The 7,500-nt window shown below is 37.2% G+C and overlaps 1 protein-coding gene across 18 annotated transcripts in view; it reads right to left on the bottom strand.

Moving 5' to 3' along the window:
* LOC135213540 (rho GTPase-activating protein 26-like) overlaps positions 1–7,500 on the bottom strand; it is a 452,328-nt gene that overhangs the window by 272,551 nt on the left and 172,277 nt on the right. The gene's annotated exons all lie outside the window — the stretch shown is intronic.

The following is a 7,500-nucleotide window of genomic DNA, read 5'->3' as shown; positions in this document are numbered from 1 at the left end:
AGGTAACTACAAGCTGTGAACCTCGATGCACTCATGATCCGTCCCGGCGACCCATTAAACCACTAACCCCCCCCCCTCCCCCACCCCTCAATTAAAGTCTAACCTTCTCAACCAACCCCCAAGCTGCGCTGAATTCACTTTTATTGGATGTAATAACGTCTCCTGGAGAACTTTCTTCTTTCATTTTTCCAAAATTTATTTGTGGTAAACTGACTTGTTAAAAAATAAAAAAGCCTCTATGAGGCTTTTGGCATACTTAAGTCTCAACTCATTTATTATTATTATTATTATTATTATTATTATTATATTAAATTATTATTATTACTTAGATAAAAACATAACTGTTGATGTTGTTCAGAACTTAATTTTTCCGTGAGATTTTTTCTTTCATCATACCTGGTCTTATCTTCTATTACATTTCTTTCGTTTGTCCATCAGAATTTCTTCAACTATCACACGACTATATTTATCAGTTTTCAAAATTATGATCTGTTCATTCGCAAGAAAGAGAATAACTTGTGATGATCCTGTTTCAACTTCTCGACTTTTTAATTGTTCTCAACACAACTTACTTCATTCACTATTTTCTTCAGGAAACCAAACATCAATCTGGATTAAGTATATTCGGCGTGCAAAGTCTTGCAACTGCATGGTTCAATCATATGAGGTCGTTCGCATTTTTTTTTCTTGATTTTAAATCTGCCGTAAATTTTCCTAACGTGCTCAATAAACACTCTTCCCGTGGGAAACGTAAGTAAAACTAGTAATTGTCATGTGGTAAAGAAAAAATTCTTATGACTAATTTCCTTTATTTATTTATTTATTATTATTTTTTTTTTTGAGGCCGCCAGGAAACTTTCCACTTTACCGCTTCTCAATAACAAGAATAAAAGGTGAGACTTACACAGCATCCCCGAATTTCCTGTCCCAGTCGCAACACCGTTCCAGAATCCGTATTTTTCTTCGTCGGACTTTTAGTCTATCAGATCATTACATGTTCAAAATAATTTTTTACTAAACAGAAGTTCTAGGAACAGCCTCTTCTGCATAGCTCTGTGAATCAAATTTTAGACGTGTTGATTTTCGTAAGCTATCTATCAATAATAATAATAATAATAATAATAATAATAATAATAATAATAATAATAATAATAATAAATCGATAACTATCAAGACCTTAAAATAGAAATAAGAAGGATATGGGATATGCCAGTGGAAATGGTACCCATAATCATAGGAGCACTAGGCACGTTCCCATGAACCCTGAAAAGGAATCTGGAAATCCTAGAGGCTGAAGTAGCACCAGGACTAAATGCAAAAGTGTGCTCTTAGAAACGGCGCACATAGTAAGAAAAGTGATGGACTCCTAGGGAGGCAGAATGCAACCCGGAACCCAACACTATAAATACCACCCAGTCGAATTGGAGGACTGTGATAGACACCCCCCTTCCCCCAAAAAAATAAAAAAAAAAATAATAAAAGTCTAAACTTTTTACTGGAGTATCGTTTCCTTAATCTATAACTGGCTGTAATCCGATTTGAACTAAAGTCCTCGTAAACCAAGAGTAGCCTAATCCTATAACCTGAAAATTCCTTTACTAAATGGGGCGGAGAAAGGGGGAAAGGCTTGCCATTCATTCTCAAAGGACGTCCTTGAAAACCCTGGCCTCGGAGGGCGGGGTACCCAAGGACGCCTAAGACTGAAATGTGCGTTCTGACAAGTCCTTTACTGTTCCCAGCTAAGAGTTGGAAGTCTTGATATATATATTCTTTAGTGGCCCGTGAAAAATTACAGGTAGTCGTCTTGAGATGTACTTTTTACATTCATGGACCTGTTTAGACTCAAGGTCGATTCAATGATGCTCTTCGCTGTCCCAGAAATATTATAACATTATGGATGTCCTACCGAACACCCAAGTCCTCGTGAAATCCGAGATTATTAATTATATAATTATCACTGCAGATTCTCCTTATAGCAGGCAGTGCTCCTGCAAGGGGCGAGAGCCGTATACAATGTTTATAACCTTCCCCTTAATTATAAATAGGTAAATAAGGTTTACAAATTTACCCCTTATTACGTAATAGAAAAATATTGTTTAAAAATTCTGCAAATGAGTTCTCTACCAACACCATATTGTTCCTCGGTGTGCAAATTGCGACGGAGGCATTATCGCGTGTAATCATGCAAAATATGCACAATCTTGACCGATAAAGTACCCAAATTCGAATTCCCAAAAAAGGACGAAAGATATGGGCACATACCATTAAACCCTACTGTGCCAGGTAGACAGACTTCACTTGTTCTATGTATATAAGTATGTATGTATGAATATGTATATATATATATATATGTATATATATATATATATATATATATATATATATATATATGTGTGTGCATATATATACACATATACACATTCACACATACATACATTCATAGAACAAGTGAGGTTCTTGGTAGACAGTCGACCTCAGTTGTTCTATGAATGTATGTATGTGTGTGTGTATATATATATATATATATATATATATATATATATATATATATATATATATATATATATATATATACGTATATATATAAAACACGTATAATTTTAATATATAATAATAAAACGTGTATATATACCACGTATATATTTTAAATATACGTGGTATACACATATATATATATATATATATATATATATATATATATATATATATATATGTGTGTGTGTGTGTGTGTGTGTGTGTGTAAAAGTAGTTAAACAAGTCCGCCATCATCAGCAATTAAAAAAAGAAAAAAGGTCGTAACCCGAAGAAAAAGTGATTCAAAAAGCGATTTCTTTCAGACTCGGCTCTTTCCTGCAGTTACCCATTACGAGTTTTACAGCGGCTATTCCCGTGAAAATCCTATATAGCCCCTGACCGGCGCCGCTTGGTTGGAAAACCTCTCAATAAGCAAACGGATGAGACTCAGCAGGTGGGAGGTATACCCCTACCCCCGCTTATCTGACTGTAGCAGGCGGCCCTAATTTGTGCAAAACCCCCCCCCCCCCCTCCCCCCCCCACCCCCGCCCCCGCCCCACACACCCCTTTCAATTCTTTTCTTTCGAACCTGTTACTAAATGCACCGATAAAACATGACTAACACACGCAGGCTTCATTCCCCCCCTAGCCCCCTTCTCTTCTCTCTCTCTCTCTCTCTCTCTCTCTTGTTTGATCGAGGTCCTTCATAATGTCGCCGTGCTTATTTCTTTTGTTTTCCTACAGCAGCATTTGAACTTTCTTGAAATATCACAGCTCAAGGCGATTTACGTGTTTAGAGACAAAACACAGCCTACCATTAATCAAAGTAAGAAACACAATGTTCAAGTCTTAAATACTTCAACGATCTTATATTGATACCTTGCTATTTAATGCCTAATGTTCTTAAACGAAAACGGTGCTAGAACAAGAACTGAATTCGTTTTCTATTGTCTTTATCTCCTATTACCATTATCATTTTTCAATAACTCTATACTATCCTGAAGGCGATTAACTTTTCTTTCTTCATTATACAACATCCACGTCATTAGTTATCTCCTTTAAAACCTTTACGATTACGCAATCTCATTAGTAACCTTAATGGTCTCCACGGCTCATAACTCATTCGAAAGGTCGTTTCCTCCTAACTGAAACTGTAAGGTTACCTTTCAAACGCTTTGACGTAGAGATACATTCCTTGTCAAGTCTCTAATCCTTAAAATTAAAATTAAAATCTTACTAATCATTAGAACCTAATAATGGAGAAGATTAACTGAAAGTTACATGATCACGAAGACAGGCTATTAAACCTTGCGCCAGTTGCAGAAAATATTAAATACGAGCTTGAGGGCACGCGCTACACTGCGCTGAAACCCGGCGATGCCTGTCATGTCTCCTTACCCACCAGATCCCTTACCTATCCCGCCCAAACCCAGGGGGGACAAACAGGTTTCCAGGGGGAGGGTGGATTTGTCATGTCTCCCCTATCCTCCAGGTCCGCAATCTACCCCGCCTCCACCCAGGGCGGAAAGAAAAATTCACTGGATTTTTATTATTATAGATAGATAGATTCCGACCACTGAGTCATAGGTCTGAATACCAACAGGATATACTTACAAAAAGGCTCTTTAGATTTAAGATCTCTCTCTCCAGCCAGTAGGTAAAATTGCCAGAATTTTTGAAAGACATCTCTGGCTTTCACGTTCAAATGCCTCAAATACAGTTAATCGTCTCCTAATGACTACAGTAAAGAAGAGTGATGGGGTCTCCAGTGCAACAAAGGGTTAATCTATTCTCTCTCTCTCTCTCTCTCTCTCTCTCTCTCTCTCTCTCTCTCTCTCTCTTCTGAACGTCCTCTCGTTTGCTAGGCTTGCAGATTACGGCTATATTAAAGATGATGATGGATAATGCCAAAGCAGGCTAAAGACTTTTCTCCATAATTATGGATGGAAGCTTCTGAGACAAAACCCTTGTAAGAATCACCTTGAACGTCTTTGGACAAATGTGGTAAAAAAAAATGTTCACAAATCTTTCATCAGACCTCTTAAACTTTTATACATGGATCTGAATCTAGCCATTTTGGCGTTAATCATATCATAGTCTGCCTTTACAATCTGAATACGAGTGAAAACCATTAGAAGATTGCGTCAATACTCACCGACGTATGTGTATGTATGTATGTATATATATATATATATATGTATATATATATATATATATATATATATATATATATATATATATATATTATATATATATTATATATATATGAATGTCTTATACTGTAACACAACAGCATAATATGTAGATAAAAGGCCCATAAAACACTATTTGAACGTTGCAACCAGAAGAAAATTCTCGAAATATATCGTTGCAACGTTCAAATAGTGTCTTATGGGCCTTTTTTCATCTTCATATATATATATTTATATCATATAAACAGACCCACGACCATGTATACATGCATAGGATTATAAGCAACTAACAAAACCTGACCGACTATACCAGTAAACTCAGGAAAATATTCAAAATTCATCGAATGATGGACGAAGAATCGAGCCGAACGGAATACCACGGCGAGACAATACGTAAGCCACAATCTTATCTGCGTCTGTTAAGGCAAGTATCGGCAGTGGCTCATTAAACCCTGCTACTCGGTATTAGTCACGAAAAGAGGAAAGACGAACACAGAACCAAGAGACCACGTAGGGGAGGAGGGAGAAAGGAGGGGGGAGGAGCGAGAATAGAGGGGGAGGAGGAAGAAAGGAGGAGGAGGGAGAAAAATAGGGGAAGGATAGAGAAAGGAGAGGTGGGGGAAAGAAGGGGAGGAGGAGGAGAAAGAAGGGAGGAGGGAGACAAGAAGGGGAGGAGGGAGATAGGAAGGGGAGGGAGAAAGAGGCGGAGGAGGGAAAATGAGGTAAGGATGGAGAAGGGAGAAAGAAAAGGGAAGGAGACAGGAAGGGGAGGAGGAGGGTGAAAGGAGGGGGAGGGAGAAAGGAGAGGGAGACAGGACGGGGAGGGGGGAGAAAGGAGGGGAGGGAGAAAGAAGGAGAGTGAGAAAGGAAGGTGGGGATGGTGACAAGAGGGTGAGGAGGGAGAAAGGAGGAGGAGGGAGGAGGAGAAATTTGAGGAGGGAGGAGAGGAGGAGGATGAAGAAAGGAAGAAGGAGAGGGGAAGGAGGTGTAATAAATAGCCAGATAAACCTGCAGGGGAGATTTAAGAGGAGGAAAAGGGGAGCTTGAGACCACTTTAACAGCTCCTGACTTTTATCACTTTGTGTTCCCCAGTTCCCAGCGATACCGCCACGCTCGTAACATTCAAGATTCACGTAATATTAACGTTATCACTCGGTAGTCTGGCTGGTGACGGCTATTTTGAATAGGTGACTAAATCAGCATATAAATGTACTAACAACTGTTAGTCTTAAAATAAAGCCGAGGCAATAGTTTGATGCATTATTTTTATTTATTTATCATTAATAATGGTGAATTATTTTTAGTATTGATTTATCATTAAGATGCATTATTTTTATTTATTATTATTATGGTGAATTACTTTAGTAATTGATTTATCATTAAGATGCCTTATTTTTATTATTTATTTATCATGATGTTGCATTATCTTTATGATCTATTAATCATTACGATGCACTATCTTTATCATTTACTTATCACTATTATCCATAATAAACAAATATTCGTAAAGATATCAAATATCATATTAACCAAATGCTCATACAGATAGAGCTAAAAGAACATGTTTTTTTAATCAATAGCTTAAACAATATGAAGATTATCACAAAATTTAAATAGAAAAAAATCACGTCGAAACAGACTTAAATAATAAACGAAACAATCTCCACCATTAATGCTAATAGAAAAAGACATAAATACCTACGCAAATAAATCGTCTACACCAATTCATATAAGTCTAAACTGTTATGAACATGTATATATAAACTGTCATGAACATGTATGAATAAACTGACATATTCATGCATGGGCATGGCAACAATTTACCAAAACAGAAACATACAAAACTATATGAATAATCCGTTTATTCATTTACAATAAGCAGAGGATGTAAATTGTAGTGGAATAAAGAAAAAGCAAATGAAGTTTGTAAAAGCCTCCTTAATAAAAAAAAAGGGGAAAATAAAAAAGAAAATATCTATTCAAAATTCAATTCAAGAAGAATGCAAAATACATTTACTGAAAAAAAAAAAACCACAACACACACACCCCCGAGTTGAATAACAAACCACGGAACAAGCTTTTCTGGAGAAGAGAGAGAGAGAGAGAGAGAGAGAGAGAGAGAGATAGAGAGAGAGAGAGAGAGAGAGAGAGAGAGAATTCTTAGGCCAGCCGGAAAGCACGACTGAGAGTGAAAAGAAATAGCGAAATAGTGGGGAGGGTGATAAGGAAAGGGGGGGCGGGGGGTCCTGTGTGAGAGGAAATAACAACATCAACTTCGAGGGGAGGGGGGGGGGGGGGGGTGAAGATGTTGAGACTGTGACAGCCACAGTTCGTCCTATCAAGTTACTGAGGCCACCTGAGAACCCTTCCCTGCACCACCAGCCGTTATTACAGTAAGTCCCTGGATTGGAGAAGATATTTTTTTTCATACACGTGATGAACGTATGCGCGCACACACACACTGACACACACACACACACACATGCTTCAGACGGAAGTTTAATCCACCCCGCTAATTAAAAGCTTAACCAAACGCAAGCAAAAAGTAAAAGCGTACAGAAGCATTTTAAAATCCATTAACATGTAACACTGAATTTTCTAAAACATGTAACACTGAATTTTCTAAAAAAAAAAAATATTTTTTTTAATCGAATAAATAACCAATTCCAAATCAAAATTATGGCAGAACACAAACAACAAAAAACATAATAAACACTTCCAAAATGAAACTACAATACAAAATGAACTCACAATAGGTCGCACTTGTTTTTTCACGATATCTCAAATAATTGGT

Source organism: Macrobrachium nipponense, chromosome 43 (assembly GCF_015104395.2).
Source record: "Macrobrachium nipponense isolate FS-2020 chromosome 43, ASM1510439v2, whole genome shotgun sequence".
In the NCBI taxonomy this organism is placed as follows: domain Eukaryota; kingdom Metazoa; phylum Arthropoda; class Malacostraca; order Decapoda; family Palaemonidae; genus Macrobrachium; species Macrobrachium nipponense.
The sequence above is the reverse complement of the archived record's forward strand: the minus strand, read 5'-3'. Positions and strand labels throughout refer to the sequence as shown.